The sequence below is a fragment of the Dipodomys spectabilis genome, unplaced genomic scaffold (genome assembly GCF_019054845.1).
Source record: "Dipodomys spectabilis isolate Male_0828 unplaced genomic scaffold, ASM1905484v1 ptg000096l, whole genome shotgun sequence".
In the NCBI taxonomy this organism is placed as follows: domain Eukaryota; kingdom Metazoa; phylum Chordata; class Mammalia; order Rodentia; family Heteromyidae; genus Dipodomys; species Dipodomys spectabilis.
In genome coordinates this window covers 28,552,117-28,569,009 of record NW_024870773.1, presented here as the reverse complement: position 1 = coordinate 28,569,009, position 16,893 = coordinate 28,552,117, and positions in this window count along the sequence as shown.

Below are 16,893 nucleotides of genomic sequence, written 5' to 3'. Positions count from 1 at the left end.
ACGACTCATGCCAAGCAAAGTAATTATTGACTGCTTAAAATCGGTATTAAATTATTCATAGATCATTTAAGAAAAGATAACTCCACAGGGAGTTTCTAACACTAAAGACATTAGGATATAATCCATTGAGTAATACTCAGAAGCCTACCAACATTGATTTTCTCATTTAGCATAGCTCTATTTTTTCAAAAAATACCACAAATTTTGAAAATGTGGTATATATTCAGCTTATAAGTGAGCATGTTTCTGAAAGCTCATTTATAAAATCATGTTCCTAACTTATGGTCACTTTTTCAATAGATTCAACAGGTCTTCAGGCTGATTCATTCAAGAATAATTAACTCATAAAATGTCCAAACAGAGCAAAAAATACCTCTGCAAGAGCACCACTAACATCTGGTTGAGTGTTCTTGGCATCTGTTTTGTTTCTTTGGGAAACTAGTCAGTTCTAAACCTTTGATATATGTCCTAGGAACAAATACTTTGCTGCGAAAGAGAAATTCTTCATGGTTGCAAAAATGGAAGACCTGATGCATATAGTAGAACTGGTTTCAAGGGCACAGAGTAGTTTTTGTGCTTAACCTTGACTATTATTAAAAAATGTAATCTCAAAGAGTGAGTCCTCTTCTGCAGTCTTACTCTAACTTTTCCAGATTAATTCATTCTTTTGCTATCCTTCAGTGTGTATACCCTTTGCACTATTGCACTATATATACACTATATAGTGTATAACCCTTTGCCCTAACTTTTTATTATATCCTCTTCCTTGTCTTAGTCCCAGCAGAAACCTAGCTCTTCCAGGGGAACACATTCTTTTCTATAGCTCTCACTGTGCATATTGCTAATTATCCTACTTTTCAAATTGTTCAAGACCAACAGAAAGATATAGGGATGTCACTTTTCTTGCTTGTATTTGTTTTTACTCTGTATCTCCCCGTCAGGTTGGATAGAATACAACGAAAATATATCCCAACAAGAACAAACTGAGTAAGCATTTATGGTTTTGTTATCTGCCATAACAATTTTTCTTCCATCTTCCTAGGTTTTTCAGCTTCTCCTTTGGTGCATAGATTGTTTTGGCCTCTGGCTCAGGGATGTTATTTCCAGCTCTGTTATAACCCTTAGGTCAATTTCTATCCAACTTTCCCATCTATAATCTTCAAGCCATCTACATGAATGACCACTCCATTGTAATAATATGACCCCAGACTTCACTGCTACCTGAAGTTTCTCAGCTGCTAATATCCTATACTTTCATTCTTATTATGGCTACATTGCTTGGAGCTCATTCACAGCTTTATTCCAAAAACTCACTGTGTTATTCCCCTACAACTTCTTACAGAACACGAAGCAGAAAAAAATTAAGTACAGTTCCCAGAAAACTACATTTTGTTCCAAACTGTCAGGCTCATTCCGTGTTTGCTGCTCTTGCCTTGCTAACCTATCTCCCAGGATGCATTACTTATTCACTTTCTCCCCACTTTTCTGACATCCTGAATTTTTCTACCCAACATCCTGTGCAAGTATAGCCCAGTATTAAACCTGACATTCTCCCTTCTGTTCTTTCACCAAGACAGCTGAATACTTTGGGAAAAATCAAGCAGTCATCAGAACAGAAGAACCCTACATTTGGCTCTCTTGTTTGGATTTTGGCAAATTCTTTCTTGCATTTCTAAATTTCAACTCAAATGAACTACGTTTTCATCCATAATTCATCTTGTTCTATGCAGTGAATCTTGTCTCCTACTGCACTGAGGCTATCGAGCAAGAATTTTCTCAATTAACTGCCCTGGTTTCTCAATATAAGACAACTTATCCATAAGAGTGCAATAAAATGGTTAGTTTCATCTTTTTAAATCAGAAGAATAACAGAAGTTTGGGGTTGAACATGTTTTAATAAATAACATTAGTATATTCATTTTTGTACCAATATTTGGCATACCTCTACCATATAGCTATGGTGGGTCCTTTCTGTTCAATGTTCCTGGTGATCCACTTCTCAGTTGTGTTTTAACCCTCCACCATTGCTTGCCACTCTGTCCTTTTTCCTTGTGAAGACCTTGTTCTATCAATGACCCTTTCCATAGTCCTGGGCCTCCTATATTCCCACTCAATTAGCATTTACCTTCAGCAAATAGAGTTAATTCTTATTCATAATAATTACATTCTATGAAATTACCACAAATACTGAATACCTATAAGAAGATGTAGGGTCAAATGAAAGTTCTTGTCACATTATAATAATTGGTCAATATATAATCTTTTATATATATATATATATATATATAATCTTATTTGTGTTTCTCCTTAAAGATACATAATTTAGTTGTGCATTCATTAACTCTGAGTTCACAGGGGACAGTACTGAAACTCACCTGTGATCAAAGCTTAAATAACATTCATATTTTCTCCAGTATTCAGAGACACTAACCAGACTTTCAGCACTTCTATTGGAAACCATTTTAAATAGTAAACACCACCACCAACTACAACAACAAAACCCAAAATTCAAACGCACAGCACTGTAACTTCAAGGTCCTCCCTAGAAAGGCCAGGCAGACTCCTCCCTTCGCTTGGCTAAGTCTCTGCCTACTACCTGTGTCACGTAGGTAACTGGCACACCTGGACAGTCCAGGAGGTTACACAGATACTAGGAGGAGACTTAGCCAAGAGGAAACAGAAGTGTGCCTCACTTTCCCAGGGCAGACCTTACAGTAACAACCCAAGAAAAAACACTTGTTTACATTACTGGATTCCTACTTTTGACTTCAACAGGAACCATATTGGGTGAGTCTAATTTTTTTCCCTGTCTGTAACTCATTTCTAAGTATCATTTCTAAGTAGTTGGGAGTTAACAAATTAAGTTTGTCAAGTAGGAAAATACCTAAGAATGTGTGACTACAGAGAATGGACCATGTAGATTTTTATAGACTGAGTTGTATATACCCTCTCCCCATTTTTGTTTTTGGTTTTTTTTGGGTCCGGTCATGGGGCTTGGACTCTGGGCACTGTCCCTTAGCTCTTCAGCTCAAGGCTAGCGCTCTACCACTTGAGCCACAGCACCACTTCTGGCTTTTTTCTTTTTGCTTATGTGGTGCTGAGGAATCGAACCCAGGGCCTCACACATGCAAGGCAAGCGCTCTACCACTGAGCCACCTTCCCAGCCCCTCCCCATTTTTTTTAATGCTGATATCTTAAACTCTAGGACTTAGAAATCTTATGTGTATTTTAATTCTCAGTGGTATTTGACATCCTTCTACAACTTTATTCCTTCCCATTTTTTTTGCATGGGTGGGGGAGCTTATTTATTGGATTCCTAAACACTCTAATCACCTAAGGAACTAAATTCATTTATCTGCTCTTTTAATTCTGTACATGGAACTCTTTGTCATCCTTCACAATCCCTAAGTTCTGACTTGATGCACAGCACTTGCCCCTTGTTTACCATGCTGGTAGGTCTATCCTTCAACTAGCCATTGTCAATGAACAGCTGTTTGCCCAAGCTGCCTCTGCCTAGAGCTGTCACCTGGGCAGTGGGGGAGAACGTGGCAAAGGCTCCAGAGTTCTTAGCCTTGTTCACTTTAGCCAGGCTCCTTTGGTCACATACTAAATTTGATTCTTTTAAGTACATTAAAGGTCATTCAAAGTTACATCTATGTATTTATATCTCTTCTTATATAGTGTTTACCTATCTTCTTTCTTTAGAATTAGTCCTCAGAAAAGTAAAATATGTTTGGAAGAATGGAACTATGGTTTTCATGTTAAGAAGCTTTGTATTGCATAGCTTTCCTTTCTTGTATTTTTAAATGCTAGGGAATACCAATTAGGATTTCATATCTCATTGAATTAGTATTAGAAATATAGAGAAAGAAATAATAAGTTGGGTGTGCTAGCTCATGCCTGTAAGTCCAGTCCTAGCTACTGGTGAAACAGATAAGAGAATTACTTGAGCACAGGAGCTCAAGGAGCCTGGGTAATGTAATGAGATCCATCTGTAAGTAACAGCAATCATAGCACAAAAACTGTTTCAAAACAATTACTTGAAAGTAAAAGTGCACTGAAATTACATAAACACTTCAAAATGTATTATTCATTAACAAAAGGGTACTGAATCCTATTTTCGTCACTGTAGATGCTTGGAACATAATTGTATATCATCTTTGCTCCTGTAGGATCCTCCAGAAGATTTCTGTAGCAACATTTAAGAGGTAATGAAGCACAACTTTTTTTGGTTATTTTTGTTTTTGTTGTTTTTTTCTCCTTTGTCTCTATTTTTGATTTCTATATCTTTCTCTTGTAGTTAAATGATCTGTTTGGGGGAGGGTAAGGGGGAGCACAGAAATGGTAGAAGAAAGGATGAAAAATGCAGCAGTGATACTCACTAGCCACTGTGTTGAAAATGAACTATAGAACTTGTGAGGAAAGGGAGTCAGGAGGAGAAAAACCTGGGAGAACGTGAGGGAAGAAATGACACTTCAAAAAGAAAAGTGCTCATTGCCTAATTTATGTAACTGTAACCCCTCTACACATCACGTTTACAGGAAAAATAAATACATGATAAAAACAGGGATAACGAATTTCTAATGCTTCAGTGTATTGATAGAGTGTGCTTCCTAACCATTTGCACATTCGGTGTATCAGAATCTTTTAAAACTATACAGAAAATATAGCTGAGAGACTTCAAGTTACTTTACTTGCACCATTGATGAAAGAGTTTTAATGTTATTTATTCTCTTTATGTCTTTGCGTATTTGCATTTTCATAATTCTAGAATTTTGATATATCTATATATTCTTTGGAAACATGTATATGACTGAATATTAAAGTAAGAATGCTTTGTTTGCCGGCACCAGTGGTGGCTCACTCCTGTAATCCTTGCCACTCAGGAGGTTGAGATCTGAGGATCTTGGTTCAAAGCCAGCCCAGGCTGGCTTTCAGAAAACTGGAAGCGGTGCTATGGCTCAAGTGGTAGTGTGTTTGCCTTGAGCTGAAGAGCTAGGGGACAGCACCCAGGTCCAGAGTTCAAGCCCCATAACTGACCAAAAAAGGGAAGAAAAAAAAAAGAAGGCTTTGTTTTTGAAAGTGTGTAACCCAGTTCATGGCTCAGTGGCATCAGTAGTGTCTACTATGAGGCCAGGTCCAGGACCATCAGTAGCACTTGATATTTAAAGTGAATATGATAGAAGGGCTATTGTGTTCTTAGGACACTACAGATCTGGAGATCTTGTTCTTTATTTCCCTAAATTATTGTGGAGGAAGACTATACACAAACGGTAAAATTAAGATCCTCTCAGTTGTTTTATTTTTAAGGCAACAAACATTATAATTACCATATTTCATTTTCATTTTCTTCCTAAAAGAAGCAATATTTTCCAAATACAATTTGAAATATTTTCTGGAAAAATGTTGACCCATGAGATGAAATAATAAAAAAAAAAAACACTGTGTCAGTAAGTGCTGATGGCTCTCACCTATAATTTTAGCTACTTAAGAGGTGGAGATCCAGGAATCACAATTCTTTTTTTTTTTTTTTTTTTTTTTGGTCCAGTCGTGGAGCCTGAGCTCTGGGCCTGGGTGCTGTCCCTCAGCTCTTCAGCTCAAGGCTAGCTCTCTACCACTTGAGCCACAGCGCCACTTCTGGCTTTTTTCTTTTTGCTTATGTGGTGCTGAGGAATCGAACCCAGGGCTTCAGGCATGCAAGGCAAGCACTCTACCACTGAGCTACCTTCCCAGCCCCTGGAATCACAATTCTTAAGCTAGCCCAGGCAGAAAAGTCCATGAGAGTCTTTTTTTTTTTTTTGGTTGGTCATGGGGCTTGAACTCCGGGCCTGAGGGCTGTCTCTCAGCTCTTCAGCTCAAGGCTAGTGCTCTACCACTTGAGCTACAGCGCCACTTCCGTTTTTCTGGTGGTTTATTGGAGATAAGAGTTTCACAGACTTTCCTGCCCGGGCTGGTTTTGAACCTTGATCCTCAGATCTCAGCCTCCTGAGTAGCTAGGATTACAGGCGTGAGCTACCTGCGCCCAGCGAGAGTCTTATCTCTAATTAACCATCAAAAAGTCAAAGATGTGTGATTCAAGTAGTAGAGTACCAGTCTTGAGTGAAAAAGCCAACCAAGAATGTGGAAGCTGTGAGCTCAATCCCTAGTACGTACACACACACACACACACACACACACACACACACACACACAATCTACAAGCAAGCAAACAAAAGAATGAATTATATTGATATTCTCTTTCATCTTCTGATGGCTAATGTAGAGATTAGCCAGGAAGTAGCTACTGTTTTCTTATAAAAATGGGATAATTTTCCTTCTTTTTACTGTTAGTACATCTACACTCAATTTAAACAACAATATACAAAGTCATTTACCTTTATGTTTTCTTGTGTATATGTGAAGCAACATTATCCCTTCATTCAGAACACTTATCCAGATAGTAGGATTTTTATGATTGAAAGCACAGGTCCAAAACCTTTTAACACTTTCATGATGATGGCTTTGTTCCTTATTTGTTTGCTTTTTGTGGTGTTGAGAATCAGACTCGGGGCCTCACACATGTAGATGAGTACTGTGTCATTGAGTATTTACCTTCAGCCTCTGATGGACGGTGTTTTAAAGTAAATTTATTTTAAAATAAATAAATAAAATTTATTTTCAAAACTGAGTCTCTAAGGATAAAATATAATTAAAATTTAAAAGACTATATAGAATTCAACTTATTACTGGTATACCTAATTTTCACATAGTCCAGTAGTTTGATTTCTAAATATGTATACAAATGAAATAAAGTTATTATCAGTAAAACAACTGAGTGCTGGTACATAACAAAAGTTTGCAAAACATCTTACTAAAATACTTTTTATAATTCCTTTTATGCCTTTAGTTGCAAAATCTTCTCCAAATACCAATGCTTTAAATTTGCTTTATAATGCCCTGGGTTTACTGATTGAAATACAAATCATGATATAACTTCATTTTTTACACTTATAGAGTTATTCTTATTCATAATTGGAAATATACGTATTGGATAGTTTGAAGTCACGGAAAATAATCTGTAGCCTATCTCTCCCTCCTCTCTCTCTCTTTCTCTCTTTCTAACTCTCTCTCCCTCTCTCTTCTTGGTCTTTGTCTCTCTCCCTCTCCCTTCCTTCTGTCTTTTGTCTTTCCCTTTCCTTTCTGTCTCCCTTCCCTCTGTCTCTGTCTCTCTCTGTGTCTCTCTCTCTGTCTCTCTGTCTCGGTCTCTGTCTGTCTGTCTGTCTCTCTCTCTCTCCTTTCTTTGCCACATCCTTCCTCCCTCCTTAGTTTCAGCATTTGTTCAGATGGATATTTTATAGCAACTTTAAGTATGCTAAAACTCTCCTGTTCACTATTCAGCTATATAACAATTTGTGGAATGCCTCCTCGATAAATTTTTCCTAGGGGAACAGTTGCAAATTAACCTGAAAAAAATACCCAAATTACAGTTTCAGTATTTTAAAATACAGAGTACACATGGTGCTCTGTGTGTGTCAGAAAGTAGTCATTATGCAGTATATTCTAATCTCTTAGTCTGCTTGAAAACATGCTGCCTATCTCCCCACAGAGTTTATGCACATTTCCTTAATAAATACATGTCATCAGGAAACAGCTCCTCTCTTGAGGCATAACATCATGCCTTCAAAACTCCAAGGAGAAAATGAAAAGTTCAGGCAAGTGTAGAACTATTCACTCAATGCACATTAACAGCAGACACTTAAAAATGTTTGCAAGCAAGAAATCAGCCGTAAGTCTCCTGTGGAAGTTCAGAGACCATTGAGTAGTGAGCCTCAATGATGACCATGTGGGTGACAAGGACATTTCAATATCATGAATAAAAATTATTTTTGTATATACCTAAGTGTGATATATAGACATTAGCAAAGGCTATATTTTTGTAGTTCACTTTTCATTCATTTTGGGCTCTGTGAAAGCTTGCTAATATTGAAACAAAGAGAGGTACAGAAAATATTGTGGTGTTTTGTTGTTACTGTTGTTTTTTATGCTGGTTCTGGGGAATGAACTCAGGGCCTGGGTGGTGTCCATTAGCTTTTTAACTTGAGGCTGGCACTCTCCCGCTTGAGCCACTCACTGCTCCACTTCCAACTTCTTGGTGGGGATAAGAGTCTCAAAGACCTTCCTGTACAGTTTGGTTTTGAACAAGGATCCTCAGATTTCAGTGTTCTGAATGGAAGGAATGGAAGTGTGAACTACCAGCACCTGGCTTGAATTTTTTTAATTTATGAATCAGTTAAATTCCAGAAGCTATATTTTAAAAGGCTTAACGGGGATTAAAGAAAATAAATAATACCACAAGTGAAAGTTATCAATCAAAATATAAGAGCAAATTAATGATGGGCTCAGTAAATACTATTTATTTCCAGTAAACAAAGGCACTCATCTCAGAAAACATTAGATGAGCTTTTCAGTCACAAGGAAAAAGTACAGATAATGTAAGCAATGTTTCTTCTTTCTTTTCCAGACCCTGGATTTTTTCATTTTGTGGACTTTTCATTATGTGGGAGAGCTTGTGTGGTTGGGATTTTGCCTTTCATCATCTTTTTGTGTGAATTTGTTCTTGCATTTTGATTTCTCTTGTACCTCTTAATTGTGATTTTTGCTTGCCATTTACTTTAATCCCAGATTAACCCATGTAAGAGCCCTAGAGAAAACCTCCTATCATGCAAATCCTAGAATTTAAGCAACTTTATTAGATATTTGTCTCAAGGACCGGTTTCAAGGTTGAAGAGTCCGTCTCAGTGTTGCTTACTGACATGATTTGCAATGCTTTGTGTTTAATTAAGTGACACAATAAATTGACCACAGCAATGAGAAAATGTTTGATCCAGATTACTGGAATGGAAATTCTACTTGGCTTTCTCAGTAAGTTTAGAAGTCAGTCTTTCACCATTAAATCTGACAACAGAAATTTACTCTATACCCCCTGATAGAGCTTGTAGGGAACAACGGGCCAGGGTGGATGTGACCAGAGGTTATAACATTCTGATTCATTATGTGGTGGTCATGAATCTCCTGCCATAGAGACAAGCTCCATCCATCCATTTAGCTGTCATTCTGACCATGAATGTAATGCTATTATGGTAAGGGCCAAGTCCACTGCTCATGCCAGATGTTGTTAGGAATTTAATCCATCCTATGTTGAACACTGGCTCCTTCAAACAAGATTTTGAGTGAATTACATATTGAGTGCTGAGTTCTCTTGGCATTTAATTATCCAGCTCAAAGACACATACTTCCCTAATTGTTTCTGAGGTTACTGCCTAGCACATAAGTAAAAAGGATTTTGTGAAGGAATAATATGATATTGACAGCTGCAAAAATATTTCTAGCCATTGTAATGTTTCTTTTTGTGGTGTATGCTATGTCAGTAATAGTTAACTGTGGCTTGGACGTGATAACACTTTTAGAAATTTTAGGGGGCAAATCAGCTGTATGGGACAAGTATGTTTTCATTTTTGTATACTATCATGAATCCTTGTCCACAAAAAGCTAATATATTACAATATGTACACAAAAACATGAAACATTTCTTAAGTGAACGGTCTGTTTGGAGAGAGAAATGCTTATTTCCCTAAATTGATTATTACACATTTTATTCATGTATCATACTACTCCAATTATATCCCATAATTGTATACAACTATTGTATCTCCAAAAAATGAAGGGAAAATAAATGTGTAGTTCCTTTTAAAGAACACATATCCCATTTACTATTGAGGTAATTTATTGTGATTTACCAGCCACTCAGATAACAATGACTAAACAAACTTGTTTACTTTAAATCATATTATTTATTACATTACAGTTTTATGTAATGCCAGTTTAGAATGCATTAGAAAAATTCTGTACTACCACAATATAATTTCCATCAAAACTACGTAAAATAAAAATATTTGTGTAAATTTGAAAACAAGAACCTCAAGATCTTAAAAAATTAATTTTATTCTTACACAATTCTCAGTAATTTTAGACACATTTTTAAAATTGGATATATCTCCTGGAAAAACTATTTATCTCCTTTGGCAGTGCCTTGGTACTTTTTTCTTCCCTAAGTAATTGACACAAGCTTAGAGGTAGCTTACTATAGCCCCCAGAAGCCCCATAATTTCCAGAAGCAAACTACTTGGGAAATTTTTGGCTCAATAAAACTTCATAATATTTAGGAATGTCATATTCTATTGGAAGACTTTGGAAGATATTATAAAGTGTGGTTTTAATACATGGCTCTTGAATATGCTTAGATAACCTTACAATGATATAACTTAAAATCTTCTCTGACTTGATTCAGATTTAAAGTGTTTGTGAAACCCTACAGGAATCCAATTTGTCACAAAATACAATGATTTACTGGAATCTAGGTTATATCTCAAATGATCTTCAACACTATTAGTTACTAGAAATTTGCAATTAAAACAATCATGAGAAAATACTGCATAACTAAGTAGTTAAAATGAAAGCAAAATAGAACAAACAAAAATCAATGTCAAAGCTAAGTGCTGGTGAGTATGTGAAGTAGTTGTTGCTGGTAAGAAAGCAAAATGGTTCCACCACCATGGGACAGAGTTTGGCAGTCTCTTACAGTGCTAAACATAGTCTTCCACATATGTTAGTGATCAAATTCCTAGGTATGTACCCAAATTAACAAAAAGGTTATTTCCAGATTTGTATAAAAAAATGTAACATTTGTATAAATGTAACAACTTTACTCATGGCCATCCAATATTAAAAACAACTCAAGGTATCTTTCTATAGGTGAACAGATCAATAAACTATATTTACATTATGAATAGAGTATAAAATGTGACAAAATAATCTAAGCATAATGCAAATAGCTGAAACAACCACATTAATAGGAGCATTGAGATATTGTGCTGACCCAAATAAAGTTGGAAATGATTAAATAGTATAAACACTAGGGCAGACATAGGTACTATGGTCTAGTTCATGAAGAAACTAGAAAATTCTCACAGGGTTGTGGGTTAACCATTTTGAAACTATTATATGTGCTGTGTGTTGTGATGGTTAATTTTATGTGTTGGCTTCTTTATGTTAAACAATTCCTAGGGAGCTGGTAAAATAACATATGTCTGTGAGAATATTTCTGGAAGAGACTCACATTTGGATAGGTATTCAGTAAAGAAAATTCACCGACACCAAGTTAGTTAGTCACTGTCTAGTTCATTGAGGGCTTCTCAGAAAACCTTAAAGAGCACAGAGAGGATGAATTTATCTTTCCTCTGGGTTTGATCTTGGTTGGATCTCTAGCCCCTGGCTCTCAGAGCTCCAGCTTCTTGGGTTTTATATCAAAAAACCCAAAGCTTAGGTTCATTCTACAAAGTACTTTAGTAATACTTAGCATATCAAGGCCATTCAAAATCAGAAAAATCTGAGAAACGGTGACAGTAATCAACAGTTAATAATACATGGCATTTAACATGTTATTCTAAATGAGATCCTGGACCAGAAAACAGACATTAGGGAAGAACAGCACAAATCTGAGTAGAATATGGACTTGAGTTAATAACAATGTAGAGCCAACTAATTTTGACATCTGTACCATTATAATGAAAAATGTCCATAATAGAAGAAACAATGTGAAATATATGGGAAATCTCTTTACTTGGTAATGATTCTGTGAACTGTTATAACAAAACTGTTCTAAAGTTTAGAAGTTTATTAAAAATTAATCATGGAATGTATTCCCATGTAATCTAACAATTCATTATTCAACTTCTGTGAAAATGTCATAATGTAATTGCATATACAGATTTCTAAGCCACTGAACCATAGTTTAAAACAAAAAGTAAATTTAATTTCATAGTGAAGAAATTGGCATTCCAGTAGCAGATGGCTATCCCAGACTTAAATATTTCAAAATATGAGGGAGGTTTTCAAAACTAGAACCTATTTTTAAAATTTGTTAAAGACTTATGCTGAGAGCATTGCCACTTTACTCCCTGGACTACAAGTAGAAATGCAAAACAACTCAAATATAATTAATTTCCACAAGTGCCTTTTATGAAACACATAGCAAGTGACAAGGTTTATGGGTTTTAAGCAAAAACACAGTGACTGAACACTTTGATCAGAATTAATACTATTTTTAATAAAAACAACATTTGATATTCATTTCATTAATCAGTGTCTTTGGTTTTTTACTTGAACTAAGTGAATTAATTTAGGTTAACAAAACAAACCTGAATTGCTGATTTGAATGAGAACTCCAGGATACTTTCTGATAAATTCTCTATACAGGAAAATTTTATTGGAATTCTTTTAACCCATTTAAGTAACTTCATAAGTAAATATGCAAAGCAGCTAAGACATAAACAGTTTCTTCTGCTCTTATAATAAACACTTAAATTCTTATCAATAGTGAAACAGGTATTGTTATTACAGTGAAAACCTATGATATTATGGAATTGAAAAATGTGCTTCCCGGGTTGTAGACAGGGAAATATTGGTATTCTATGATTGTGCAAGAATATGTGCATTTTTTGTACTCTGATTCCTTCTTTCATTTCTATGTGTCATCTCTCAGGTATCTCCAACTCCTATCAGGCAATGGTCAAACCAAGTTGACAGTTCTGTCTATTCTGGTTTTGTATAGTTCTAATGGCAATGACTTCATGCTGTAGAGTTGATATTATTCTCAATCTATGTTTTACATTGAACTATTAAGTTATTGGCCTCTTTATTGCTCAGTGGCAGAAACAACTTCAACTGAGCAAGCTTGTGATATAATTTTTGATAAAAAAAATCACAAAGACTACCTGAGGTGAAGGCTCAAGAGGTAGAATATCTGCCTAGTAAGAACCAGGCTCCGAGTTCAAAACCATTTTACCCTAAAAAAAATTACAAAGATCAGTTGAAGCATGTGAACCTCACCCCCTATCTTAGTTCGCTTGTTGTGGAAAGATGGGTCTGTTTGAATAAAACATTGGAAAAGCTTGTCTCATGAGATGCTATTTTCACAGTGATTCATTTTTGGCGGAATGATTATTTTTATTAGGTGAATACTACCTAAGTATTAACATTAATTTTTTTTATTTTCACCAAAATTTTATAGATCATTGGAGTTAGGTGATTTTTTCAATTACATTACATAAACTAGAGACAAAATTGAATTTACCTTAAAGATAATAGGGCTAGGGCGAAGCCGGGCACCCGTGTCTCAAGTCTGTAATCCTACCTACTCAGGAGGCTGAGATCTGAGGATCATGGTTGAAAGAAAGCCTGGACAGGAAAGTCCAGGAGACTCTTATCTCCAATTAATCACCAAAAAACTGTAAATAGTGCTGTGGGCTCAAGTGGTAGAGTGCTTGCCTTGATCTGAAGAGCTCAGGCATAATGCCAGGCCCAGAGTTCAAGCCCCATGACTGACAGAAGAAAAAAAAAAAGATAATAAGGCTAAAGCTTCAAGGCCTTTGATTTAACTTTAAAATTAGCTTTCAGTAGTTTTAAGAAGCAGTTTCAATTTATGAGTACAATGTGTCTTGATCATTGTCACTCCTTCCATTGTTTTCTTGACAGAATGATTCTTCACTGGAATCTGTTCTCTAATATTCATGCTTTTCTGGACCACTTTGACCACTACTATACCCTTCTCCAGCTCTGGTTACTGCAAATTCTTGCCTTCTATTCCTCAACAAAACTTTTAAGGGCAAAGAAAAGTGAGGAAAGGATTTGAGCACCTATGACATGTAAATTAATTTTATGATCTCAGAGTTCTAAGTAACCTCAGTTTTGCTAATGATAACATTTTAATTGGGAAATATTAAGTAATTCACCCAAGATGACAACTTTTAAGGAATTTTTTCCATCATTGTAAATATAAATTGATTTCATTACATATTTTCCTGCCTGAGATGTCATCAATATCGTAATCTATAATCACAAATATTTTTGAGTAGCAATAACATACAGGTATCATTTCAGATATTAGAAACTTGAGAAACTAAAACAAACAGAGGCCGCTGGCATTCTCAACTTCACTTTCTCCTCATTTAAAAATTAAAATCTGCCAGGCATCGGTGGCTCACGCCTTCAATCCTAGCTACACAGGAAGCTAAGATCTGAGGATCACGGTTCAAAGCCAGCCCAGGCAGGAAAGTCCATGAGACTCTTATCTCCAATAAACCACTAGAAACCAGAAGTGGTGATGTGGCTCAAATGGTAGAGCACTGGCCTTGAGCTGAAGAGTGCAGGGACAGCACCCAAGCCCAGAGTTCAAGCCCCATGGCCAACAAAAAACAAACTATATATATATATATATATATATATATAAATCTCAGAGAAACAAAATGCAAAATGAACCCTGAATCCTCAATTTTTTATACTTCGGATTTAGGAAATTTATATTGCAGTGCTAGAAATCAAACACACATCCATGCTAGGTCAATACTACCCATGCTAGGTACCTATCCATGCTAGGTAAATACTTTTTGACATGCAGCTACATCCCTAACTCTAGGGGGAAAAATATAGAAAGAAGCCAAGGATGACTCTCTTGATACTGGCTTGTGCAGCTGGGTAGATAATAATATTACAGTCAAAAGGGAAGCAAGTGAAGGACTTATTCTTTTCTTCCTTCAGCCTCTGTATTTGGCTAGTCAGCTCAATATTGATGTATTTTACAAGATTAGGAAATATCCCTTTGTATATCAGCATTTAGGTCTTCACTGAGACAAATGAATTAATATATGAACCTGACTTTTATGTCCAGTTCATTTTTGTAGAATGTCCATATTTATTTTATTTAAGCATTGATGGTTGGAAAAGTGCTTATTTCTTACAATGCTTCTATTTGTTTTGTAGCTGAAAAATACATATAGAGTGAATCACCTTCCAACTACCATCTCCTCGAACCAATGCGTGTAGCTGCGTCTCTACATATATTTCAATTTTCAAACCAAGTATAACTTCCTAGAGTTATAGGCTGGATAACCTTCCAGGGAGGAAAAAAGAGAAGCTGAAGAGAGGAAACTATTCCTAAGAGATTATTGACTCCAGATGTTTCAATTACTCCTTTTGAGGACTTTATTGACTTAAGTTACACAAATCCTTCTCTATAAATCCTCACTTAGTCAGGTTTGGCAGCGATTGTATTCTCTTTCTCCCAAAACACCTTTATAAACTCTTAGCAGAGTTCACACCTAACAGAGGAGGAAGCAAAAGTGTCATGGTCACATTAAATAGCATGGAGTTTAAAGAACACATAATTAACTGATTTAATGCTCATCCACTGACAGTTGGTATATGTCACTACAACATATTATTCTAACATATTTGGTGTTTTTCATCTTTTAATGTATCACTAAGTCATTATGCAAATTAAATTTGATTGAAATAACAGCTCCTCATTATGCCCTATCCTTTAAGTTTTTCCTTTTCATCTCAAAATCATAATGCCTTCAATATTTTCCTTTATTGAATTTTATTAGAAACTCTGAGGAAAACATGAGCATTTTCAATAATCTTCAGAACCCTTATTTTAAAGCTATAGTAATGCTATATATCTCTCTCATTTGAAATTACATATGGACCAATAATGTATTCTACCTTTTGATAATTTTTTACCTGAAAACCTTGATGAATTAAACATTATTTTCAAACCCTTTAATAATATAGTAAATATGAGTCAAGTTTTTCATTTTCCTTGGCATAATTAGCACAGAAGTATAAGAAATGATGATATAATGTATCATCACCATCCAAGGAGTCTTTGTAATGTATGATGGGATAAATACTGTGTTGTTTTTTTCAAAAACACACAACACACACTTAACTCAAGGGAGTGAGATACCTACTCTGTAGGTACAAAATGATACATAAAGTGATCACAATATTGATGGGAAATTCAAAGTTTCTTTATTCAAAGTTTCTTTCTCAGAAAGCATACATTCTCCAGCTTGTTACTTTAAAGTCATGGAAGAGGAAGGTGGTGGCCTGCCCTGTCCTCAGTATGACCAGCATTGCAGGGGACATCAGCCTTGTGAAGGATGCAATTGCAATCCCCAGCAAAGTTTTGTGATCCTGATCTACAACCACAGACAACTGATCTTCACAAATTGCACTAATTAAATAGACATAGAAATTTTAAAAAATTATAGGTAATTGTGTTAAGTGAAGTAGGTCTGGTTTCAAAGCACAGTCACATGTTTTCTCTCATATGCTGATGCTAAACCCACAAAATAAATGAATATATCACCATACACAGGAAGAAGGTCAAGGTCATTGAGATGGAGGGAAAGAAAGAGAGAGATGAGAAAGAGAAAACACATGTAATTGTGGGATTGTTTGAAGGGATTAAAGGAAGGGGAAAAGGGAAGATAATTTTAGAACTTGAACAACACCCAAAATACCTTGCATCTTAGAATAATACTTGGTAAATATTGTTAAGTAATAAGGAGTACAGGAGCTGCAGAAAATGAGAGTATGCAAGAAGATCCATCAGATTAAGGTATAGTACATACATGCATAAAATATTATGGTGAATCCTCTTTAAACTCTTAATGTACAGTTTTTAAAAGAATGAAAAGGGGAATGAAAAACAGGGCCTGTGTAAGTTATGGTTATTAGGGGGAGGGGAAAGGGATGGAAAGAGCAAAGAAAGGTAAAAATATCTGCAAGCATGAGGATGGAACAATGAAACTTGTTTAAATTTATTAGGGGAACTGAGAGTGGAGGGAGAAAAATGGAGGAGATAAGTCTGATCAAGGTACATTGGGGTATATGGACATATAAAATGAAACCTGCTTGCTAATACAAATGTGGGGAAGAGAATGTATTTTCCAAAATATTAAAATAAAGTAGCACAAAGTATTTTTTAAAATCTGCTGATTACAGAAAAAA